Source organism: Mauremys mutica, chromosome 5 (assembly GCF_020497125.1).
Source record: "Mauremys mutica isolate MM-2020 ecotype Southern chromosome 5, ASM2049712v1, whole genome shotgun sequence".
Taxonomy (NCBI): domain Eukaryota; kingdom Metazoa; phylum Chordata; order Testudines; family Geoemydidae; genus Mauremys; species Mauremys mutica.
Window position 1 is genome coordinate 132,611,851 of NC_059076.1, and position 11,417 is coordinate 132,623,267.

Consider the following 11,417-nt stretch of genomic DNA (forward strand, 5'->3'; position numbering starts at 1 on the left):
GGCAAGCCCCAGCAGGCCTAAAGTAGTGATTGTAGAATAGGCTGCTGCTTGCTGTCTTCCACCTGGTAAGTGTTTTTAATTCCACTGTGTTTTTCTCTTCTGATTCCTGAAAAGATAGTATAAGGGCAGATCAAGCAGAGGTCAGGTAGCCACTATGCTTCAGGTGCAGAGAGTTAGTTCCCCAGGATGAAAGTCACCACAGAAGAGGCAAGAAAGAAGCAGATTTACACACACACACACATGCACCCCACCAGTTTTTCCATACCAGCCATCAGAGTTGTCTGAATAGGATGGGGGTACACACAGACCCCATTTCTAAGGCAGGCCAGTGTCTGTCTGGCTGTTTTTCAGAAATTCTCAAAGCTACATCAGTGTGACACTGCACTGTTCTCTACACAGTGTTGTGCTGAATGGCCAAAGGAAGACAGGGACACAGCATGGAAGTGGGACCATGGGGGAATGTGTATGTAGCAGCCATTGTGCATTCAAAACTGGTAAATGGTATATGTATATGGTATATGCAATAGGGTGGCAGTATGGTTTGTTGGAGTTGTTACTATTTTCATTTCTTCCACTGATTTATTTTGGGACCCAAGTTAAGCCTCACTTCCCCATGCCTCAGTTTCTCCTTCTGTAAAATTGGGATAATACCCTCACAATGGTATTATGGGGCTTAATTCAGTAATGTTATGAAGCACATTGATAGCGCCTTCTATTGTAGGATATCAGTGTGAAAAGTACTCATTCAAGTTCCACTACAATGAACTCTTTGGGCTGGATTCCCTCCGTGCTTCTAACCCAGGCTGCAGGGGACCCCCAGGAGCAGTAAATCAACTCAGCAGAAACAAGCCGCTTATGAATTTACTCTGCAGGGTAGGAACAAATTGGTGCAACCCCAAATGGGCATGAGAGCTCCCACTGTAAGGCACCGATTCCCTTTTCCAAGCAGCTCCAGTGCTGTGGCCAGATTAAGGCAATCAGAGGTCCTGAGCACACTCCATGAAGTCCCCCATGGTCCCACTTCCATGCTGTCAAGGGAGCCAGTGGATGCTGCCCAGAGGAACTCTGCCCGGATGTGTGAACGGACGGAGGATCGGAAATAGGCCCCACAGTCTCAAGATGGCCATTTTAGCCAGGGCCAGGAGGTGGTTGACCAGGAGGTCCTGTGACTTTGTGGGGCCAGGTGTAATTAGGTGACCAGGTTTCAAAATGTGACCCCCACAGCCTAGAAAAGTAAAGACTTAACCACATTTTTAAAGGCATTCAGGTACCTAACTCCTATTGATGTCAATGGGATTGCAGGTGCCTACATACCTTTACAAATCTGGCCCTCAGGGCTTGTCTGGATTGCATTGTTAACTCAAAGTATGAATTTGCCCCTAACCACACTCCTGTCCACATATAAAAATTGATAGCAGGAGTTAAGTGGTGCACGTTGCGGGTACAAGTTTAAGTGTAAGTGCTACTGGAGCTAGGAATGCAGTAGCTCCAGGTACAACAGCTCATCAGCTGCTAATCACTCTACCCTCTCACCAGCTTTAGCAGCAGGGGGACCTGAGGCTGGACAGCAGGTGTGATAAATGAATGGGGGAGGGGGGGTAACTCCCTTTTATGGACACCCAGCCAGCCAGTAAGCTATACAATCCCTCTTAGTAGCTGTTCTCTACTTGCTTTACCTGTGAAGGGTTAACAAGCCTACACTAAAAGGAAAGGGAGTGGGCACCTGACCAAAAGAGCCAATGGGAGGGCTAGAACTTTTTTAAAAAATGGGGAAAAAACTTCTCTTTGTTGTGTTCTCCGGGAAACAGGCAGCAGTTATGCTATGAGAAGCTTTAAGCCAGGTATGATCATAGATCATCAGATCTTACCTAGAACTACTTATTTGGAACTTCCAAATGTGTAAGTAGAGCAGGAATATTTAGAAAGACACAATTAGGTTTATTTCTGTTCATTTCTTGGCTTGTGGACCCCACTGTGCTAACCCCAAATGCTTTTTGTTTTGCTTGTAACCTTTAAGCTGGACCTCAGGAAGGTTATTCTTAATGTTTACATTCTGTAAGTATTTTTTTTAATCAGGCAAAAGCCTAAATTCCAGATGTATTTTCTTCTTTTTTGTTTTTAATAAAATTAACCTTAAAAAAAAATGAACCCTTTTACCTGTGAAGGGTTAACAAGCCCACAGGTAAAAGAAAAGGAGAAAACAACTACTAAGAGGAATTTTATACTTAGCTGGCTGGCTGTCCGTAAAAGGGAGTTCCCCCCACTTCATTTAACACAGAAGGGAATGAGAGTAGCCCAAAAATGCATGTGTTAGGAAGAGGCAACCTTCCCCTATGCTCCCATCTTGGTTTTTTGCTTAGCCATTGGTTGAGCATAGAGGGAGGAGGCTAGCTGATTGCTTGATGGGTCCCCCCACAGTACCTATTTAAACTAAGCCTTGGCTTTTCAAAAGCTTCTGTTCCCCCACTTATCTAGCCAACCTTCCCTCCCCTTACTTGTAGATTGGGAGCTGTGCCCCTTATGGTGCTTAGGGTCTGATTGATAGCCTGATTTTTGGGTTCAACTGGCATGTTGTCCAGGGGCTTTTTCTGTTTGCCCAGCAACCTCCCAGTGGCACCAATGGGGTAGAAATGATAGGGTTTGAGGATGATATAATGCTGTTAACATTACTGCCTTGTTGCAACGGTGGCCGACGTCCCAGGCTGGTTAAAGGCCAACGGTCCAGAGGTTAAGACCCAGGACTCTGCAGCTGTACCTTGCAGTCATGGGAGGGGTCTGGGGGAGGAGCCTTCAGTCTCATAGATTGCGTCCCCATCACAGCCTTGTGGCTTCTGTCACTCCACCCTTCCGTACCCAGGATGGTTTCACGACTGAACTGAGTCTGTGGGGTCGACTGGGAAAGATCTACCCTGAGGTACTGTTTGATTTGAGGTACAGCCCCAGAACCCAGACCGGAACCAATTAAAGGCCTGGTGTGTGAAAGCAGGAGGTGGGACAGCGTAGTGTCTCTCTCCAGGGTAGAATTAATAAAGTTGCAGCCTTCTACTTAAACCCATCCCATGGGTCTGTTCATGGTGCCTGCTTGTCCTGGTCAATGTGCTGCTAATCCAATCACTCTGTAGCTCAAGCATTGTTTTGCCATGTGGTCCCTTCCCCTTCAAGCAAGGCTAGTGGAGTAACTTGACTGTACTCGGTGGTGCTAATGTTACACCCTTAACACAGAACAGCTGATCAAGGGGAATAATGTTGATTCTGGGAATGGAAACCTTTGGCTTTAGGAGCTTCTTGCAGACCGACACCTCCTCAGTGCCCAGTTGCAGATGAGTCTCCCCTTGTATGAGCAGCATATACACATTCTGCAGAGTCTGTAACCCCTGCAATCACTCACATCCCTACCCTGATCCCATTTCTCTGATTATATCATTTTAAGATCCCCATTAACAAAAATATATACAATAATATCCCAAATTATTACTAACTATAAACAACATGGATCTATTTCTGGAACCTCTATTCTAGGGACCTCATGCTAACACTGCAGTGAAAATAACCCTCTGTTCAGCAAGTAGATGCCGGGAGACACTTGTACTTGTGCAGAGCCCTACTGACTTGAGTGAGGTTTGTCGTGAGCACAAGCCATTGCCTGCCTGCATCCATTTTCAGAAAGAGCTCCTTAAGACAAGAACAGTGTCTAGACACCTACAAGAAAGCAGTGTGAATGAAGATGCCATTTACCATTTCTGAAGGTTGCAGGAGGTGGGCCATGCTCTTAAGGAAGGCACAGTGCAGGTAGCTTAAGGAGGATAATTCAACATGGGATAGTGGAGGCACCATCAGTGCAGATCTTCAAGAATGAATTGGATGCGATCATGTAGGATTGATATAGTGCAAGTCCTGTAAATTACTTGGATAAGACTGGGTGACCCAAATGACTTCCTGCTATTTTGTATTTCAATGATTATGGGAAATGGTTAGGGGGTAGAGAGACTATTTTGGTTATGGAATTTGACATGGTGAATTGAAATGAAACATTGAATTAGCATGATTTTTAACTGAAGCCAGAAACAATGCTAGGCCATTATGTCCAACATATTGAAACCTTTTTCAGTAACACACATTAAATTAATTTCTTGTGATTGTTTCCTATTTTTACTGTCCTTTTGGCTCCTAGTCATGGTTTTCAATTTTTTCCTGCTAATTGAAATCTTTTCTAGTTTGGAAATTAGCCTCTCAACTGGATTTAATGTGACTCCCAGATTGTCATTCAGTTCAGTGCAAAAGTCATTTATAATTTACATTAGATAGAATAGGTTCAAAGAGGTTAGCAGTAATAGGTTTGGAACTTGTTATGTCATTCTAAATCTTTTTTTTCCTGCTGTGACTACTTCTAACAATTTGCCCCTTGAGCTTCTGTGTTTTGGGAAGGTTCACATTGGTGCTAGGTCATGTAACATACTCAGAAGTTGTAACACGGTTGTACCATGTTATCTTTATTAGGTCATTGGAAAGCCACTTTCTACCAACAAAGGAAGCCTTAAGACTCAGACCATGGCATATTAGGGGAAATTATTTCAGTCAAATATTCACTTCTGATTTTAGCATTCTAAATGTAAAACATGGTCTTTGTTTTAAAAAAAAAGTTGGATTTCTATTTAAGTTTTAGTTCCATCTTTATTCATTTGCTTTCAATATCTCTTTGAAAAGTTGCAAGAAATAACTGGTTCATGTGAGGGTTGCAAGATTGAATTTGGAAAAAATAAAAGGAAAGAAAATTGATCTTATAAAAAACATCCAAATTTCTGATTTCTGGCTGAGATTGGACATAAGAAAACCCAGAAGTTCCATATGAAAATCTATTCTGAGGTTTCATGACCAGCCCGATTTTTCAGACTCCAAAGATGACATATGAATCATTTAGCATATGAACACTTTTTAAAATTCTGGTAATACTTTATATCAAGTTCTGGTTTCTAGTAGGGACGAAAGTGGAAAGTGTCAAAATACCATGTCTAAAGCAGTTCTTGCAATATTTCTAGCTATCAGTGGAAAGTGTCTCACATCTCATGAGAGAACCTGTTTTTCTGAAACTTCCAGTACATTTTACAAACATGGGACACTCGCATGCATTGAACAATCATCCAAACTTAGAGAACTGAACTGTACTCTGAAACTTTTGTGGTTTCCCCTGTTACTAATCATTACTTTCTATTTCATTCTATGGCTATAAAAATAATTGAACCTCAAAATGGAGACAAATAGACAATATCTTGCATTTGTAGAAATACTGGAAGTAGAAACACAGGGAACATACAAACTCACAAGATCTCTGGAGGGCAGTGGAAAATAATGCCCAGTTATCCAAGCTGCTAGTAAAGTAATTTTAGAGAGACAGCACATCTTTCTCCAGTTGACCTCCTGGATAAGGAAAGGGTACTCTATTCATTAAAATATGTTCTTTCGTCTATTTAATTCAAACTGATGTGAGTATGTGGACTACAAATACGTAATCCTCATAATTGTGCTAACCCCCCGCCTGCTTTATGCCTGAGGGCAACCTTAGAAACAATCTAGAGGATAAAAGTTGCAATGGGACCTCTGGTTCCTACAGCGGCTGCTTGAATTTTTATGGCCAATCTGGAGCCTAACGTTTTAAACCAATTTAATAGGCAGGTAACTTTGCATGGGCTGTACATAAACAGCTTCCTTATTGCTAAAAGTGATGTGCAGCAGGCTTCTGAGTTAATCAATAAATAGCTCTCCAAGATCACCTTAAGTACAGAGGATAAAGGGCTCCCTTCCGTGGATGTAAGAGTTTTATGAAGCAGCAATAGCACATTTCAAAATCCTTGGCAGGGAAAGGACAATGTTTCAGGGTGGTCTATGTTGTTCAGTCCATGTCCACCTAAAAAGCTGCAATAATTTAGGCTGTCATCCCTGTTACCAGTTAATCAGAAAATAACCTTTTCTCCATGGTGGCAGATGGGCATATAGCCTTTTTGGGGTCAGTGAACAGGCCACTTTGGGGAGTGTGTATTACCTGGGTTCTTCTGTGCCTGAGTTTTCAGTAGCTCCCAACTAGGGGATGTAGATCTACAGCTCAATCTGTAGATACCCATCCTTTTAGCTGTGGAGTGCGGAGTTCAGTCTCCTGGTGATAACCAAGATGATGATGGTTACATATGCACAATGCTAATTGGAGCTCTGAGGACCCTAATAGGAACCTGGCATTGCACCACCTGGGGAAAAGGGTATGTCATCTGTTGCTGCTTATGCTATTGGTTCCCTGTCCCTCTAGAGAGGTGGAGGCCAGCAATTGCACTAGCCTTGCAGAGGAGATAAGGACTTTCATTGTGCTTGACCATTTGTGCAGACATAATCAGGGAGCCAGTTTCCTTGTGTACTGCACAAGGGGCTGGAAGTGTCAAGCCCCATATTTGCAGCTCTGGAGGAGATCCCCTCTAAATTAGGGATTGGCAAACCTGAAAAGCTTGAATGTGGCTTCAGCCTACATTTTATTTTTTATATTGGAGATATACCAATCTCCTAGAACTTTCAAGGTCCCTTCTGGGTCATTGAGTCCAGCCTCCTGCCTTCACTAGCAGGGCCAAGTACTGATTTATGCCCCAGATCCCTAAGTTGCCCCTTCAAAGATTGAACTCTCAACCCTGGGTTTAGCAAGCCAGTGCTCAAACCACTGAGCTATGCCTCCCCTCCCACCAATAAACATTCAAAGCTTTGAAGTTCTAAGTCCAGATATTCAAAACAGTACATGCTTTGGATATGATTGTCCAACACCTAATGAGCACTTACTGAAGTCTACAGAATTGCCCTGGAAATCCCAATCAAGGTAGGCTTCCTCCCTTGGCTTGTAAATATTGCAAGAAGAACCATGCTAATGGTACTGGGGTATTCTGGTTCCAGTCCCAGCTGGAACCCAGAAGCGAGAACCTATTCAAATATTTTAGAACTTTGCACAGTCAATTAAGATTTAATTATAGCAATTTTGATTGTCTTTGGGGAAAAACTTCCTATTTTATTCTCAAATCAATTCATGCATCTGTACTCCAAACTAATAAGAGGTCTGAATTAAAACCTCACATCAAAACACTGCTGAACCCAGACCTGGATTTTCCACATGCCTTTGTAGCTGAGAAACCTCAATTTTGATGTAAAAATGATTATTAATAATGTTTATTTTTATAACATTAGGTCATTACAAATTTGTTTATGCTTTTACTGAGTATTACGCTAATCCTATAGTTATATTATACACTGGATGCCTGGAGAACACAACAAGACATACTTATATTTTTGGTTGCTTATATTATGCTATGTCAGGCTAATTCCAAAAGGTTTCTGCTTTCTGTTACCCAGGGACAAGCCAAGCCACCGGGAAAGTAACTCTTTGTAGCCATAAAACCATGTTTATCACACCTAAGTATTTATGCAATCTCTAAAATGCAGCTTTTATAACTCCTACTTACGGTAGTTTTAATTCTGTACTCTTTTCCTTATGCTGTTTTTCAAATGATGTATTGGCTATTGCAATTTGTGCTTTATACGAAATATTTAATAGAAATTTTACATGAGAGTTGTAAATGCTATAAAGGGCAGATCATAAAGCCAAGGATCATTTGGGACAAAAGGCAAAAAAGCATCTTCTTAAAGGACTGGACACCTCACCCAGTACAAGATACCAGTTTGTAATTGACTTGATCTTTCTCTCAAGAAAACAAACTTGTATGAGATTTATCTTTTAGAAAAAGGGCTGGTTGCATGAAAGAATGTCGGGATGGTATGAATTCCAGACATTCCAAATAAGAATGTAGGGATGTGTTATCAGACCTATAAAATTAAGTTATAAAACAATTTTTTTCTCCACACAGCCCCCTCCCCGAGAGGGGAAAAAATGAGTTTAAACCTCCACAAATTCCAAAGGTGACTGTGAAGAGTTACGAAGGAATCTCACAAAAATGGGTGCCTGGGCAACAAAAGGGCAGATGAAATTCAGTGTTGCTAAATGCAAAGTAATGCACCTTGGAAAACATAATCCCAACTATACATACAAACTGATGGGGTTTAAATTAGCTGTTACCATTCAAGAAAGAGATCTTGGAATCATGGAAAGTTCTCTGAAAATATCTGCTCAATGTGCAGCAGTGGTCAAGAAAGGTAACGGAATATTAGGAGCCATTAGGAAAGGGATAGATAATAAGATAGTAATTATCATAATGCCACTATATAAATCCATGGTACAGCCCGACTTTGACTACTGCATGAAGTTCTGGTCATGCCATCTCAAAAAAAAAAAAAGATGTATTAGAATTGGAAAAAGTACAGAGAAGGGCTACAAAAATGAATAGGGGGATGGGATAGCTTCTGTAGAAGGAGAGATTAAAAAGACGAGGGCTGTTCAGCTTGGAAAAGAGATGACAATGGGAGGATAGGATAGAAATCTATAAAATCATGAATGGTGTGGAGAAAGTGAATAAGGAAGTGATATTTACTGTTTCACATAACACAAGAACCAGGGTTTCACTCAATAAAGTTAATAGGCAGCAGGTTTCAAGCCAACACCAGGAAGTAGTACTTTACAGAATACATTCAACCTGCGGAACTTGTTGCCAGGGGATGTTATGAAGACCAAACATATAACTGGGTTCAAAATAGAACTAGATACATTAATAAAAGATAGGTCCAACAGTGGCTGCTAGCCAAGATGGTCAGGGACTCAACCCTATGCTATATGTGTCCCTAAGCCTCTGACTGCCAGAAGCTGGGACTGGACAACAGGAGAAGGATTACTGAAAAATTGCCCCATTCTGTTCATTCCATCTGAAGCATCTGGCACCAGCCACTGTCAGAAGACAGGATACTATGCTAGGTGGACCATTAGCCCTTCTTATGTTTACAAGATTTTTTTATTGAAAGATAATCTTTTACAACTAAGCACTGTAAAGTTTCATTCTTCAAACTCTAAGAAAGCTTTGATGGTTTACCTCATCGTAGCATAGATGTTTCCTACATCAGTGGAAGGGAGTTTTTGTTTGATGTTGGTAATCCACATTTCAGAGGCACTCAATTCTTCTATTGACCTTGCTGCATCTACAGTGGGGGCTAGGTTGACCTAACTATATCTCTCAGAGTGTGAAATTTTTACCAGCCCTGGGCAATGTGGCTAAGTTGACCTAATTTTCAGATGTAGACCAGGATGTAGCTCTCAATGAAATGGCTTCTGGGTAAGCTCTTTCCCCAATGCCATCTTCTCCCTGGCTTACAGATGACCTGTGCTACTGATGCAAGAAAGAAGAGGGCTAGAGAGCTGGTTGCTGGAGTCTCGTGCCAAATTATGACAGATTGCATCATAAAGATTTTTTTTAAGATCATAGTGCGGTTGGGTGAGCAGTAAAGAGGAGGTCTGTAGTTGCAACTAAACCAGTCCATGAGCTTGTGTGGTGGACAGCCCAGATAATCCTGGCCACCTTCACGCAGGTGTCATTGACCCCTTTTGAGTGTGTGCATCCATTTAAACTAGGCATAACCTAATGACACGGTTACGCATAATCTTCCAATTTCTTTTTCCAGCAAGTTTTTAGTCTTGAAAGAAAACATTTTGGTGGCGTTGGTTTTGTGTACATGTTTCTTTGAGGAAATTGTAGCAAGCAGCAATGGAGTTTGTCCTCTGTCTTAATCTCTCTGGCCAGAGTTATTTTTTCCAGGCAGGGCTGCTCTCTAGAAACCAGGCACCCATGCTTGGTCTGAGTTCCCTGAAAGAGGGGTTTTCTTGTGTGCCATTTGTGAGCCACCTCTGTTCCAGGACTAGTGTATATACAGTAGTGTGAACTAAGCAGGTTGCATGAAGAATATACCCAGATTCTACATCACTGAATTCTGCCCCAAACTCAAGGCCTTATCATCTGCTACCACTTGGCTCAGGGTGGTGATAATTGATTTATCGGGTTTGTAGTTTGGGATTACTGTGAGATCCCTTGCTGTTGTAAAACACTCATAGAAGAGCAGTGACCAGGTTTTTTTTTCCCATTTACATCTGATGAGGAAGTTGCTCCCTATTTTTTTTTTTCAGATTTAACTTTGTTACTTTACTGCAGTGCACATCTCATGGATTCAAAGTCCCCAGAACTCTTTGGTGTCCCAAGTCCAATTCCAAAATGATAATGTTGCAGTTTGGAGCCCTCTGCTCTTAGCCAGATCACTTTGTTATATGTAATGTGGAGGGGATTGAACGCTACAGTTCAGTGGTCTGAAAATAAAGCCATTATAGGCATGAAACTTAACAAGGCGTTAATTGGGTATCAGATGAACATGAATAGGAAGCGCAGAGAATTGTGAGCTGCGGATTTCAGGAATGAAGGATCAGTTCAAATGTAACGCTCTGTGAGCTGAACCTTATTTCTTTGCGGTGCAGTCGTTGTCACAGTGCTGTTGAATTGGTTATGTTCAGGGCCTCGTTGTTATATTTTGTACTTCTAAATGTTGAAAATGTACCAACAGGGAAAATATTTAGTGGACTAAGATTTTAATCCAGAATTATCAAGGGCTTCATCCAATATCCATTGAAGTTAAAGAAGAGGTGTCCATAGATTTCAATGGGAATTGGTTCAGGTCCTTAATGCCAGATTTTTTTTCCCCCAGAGATAGTAAGCACAAACTAATGTGAGTGTTGGCAGCCGTGAAAACACAGCAATATAGAATATAGATCAAGGGTGATACTATTGGCCGATTTTCACATCATCACGATTTCTGCAATTGATCGGTTCTTTTTCTCTCCCGTAGATGGCAGTGGAACACACATACCCCAGCCAGCTCATTAAAGATAGACTGTGGTAATGTAGCTTTGGCTCTTTAATCTTGAACAAGTCTCTACAATCATGTTCTGTCCAAACTTCTCTGTACTTGCTACAAACTGATTTGTCTCTGAGCAGCAGAAAGCTGAAAATCTGGGCAACATACAAGATAGCAACCAAATGCTACCCTATTTTTTTCTTGAATGTTAAAACTTCCACTCTTACACACACACACACACACAAATTTTGTGCAAAAACACACATTATATATGTATATCATCTTGAGTCTCTAGCTTACCATGCCTTGTAATAGCTATAGGGTGGGCAGAGAAAAGACGGGGTGTGTGTAAATGTGATACAGAACAAAGATATGATCTTATAAGTTGCTGAACCTCTCCATCAAGGCACAATGTACCTTAAACTTTCAAGCCTGCAGTAAACTTGATCGGAGTTGAGGAAGTACCACACCTCTCCCAGGAGCCACCAAATAGTCTTTGTTCTCAACACTGTGTCATTACAATGAAAATTACACATGAAAAGGGAGAGGAATCTCAAATTGAAAAGATGTTGCCAAAAATGAGAAGCTACATATTCCGATGTATTGGGACCCAG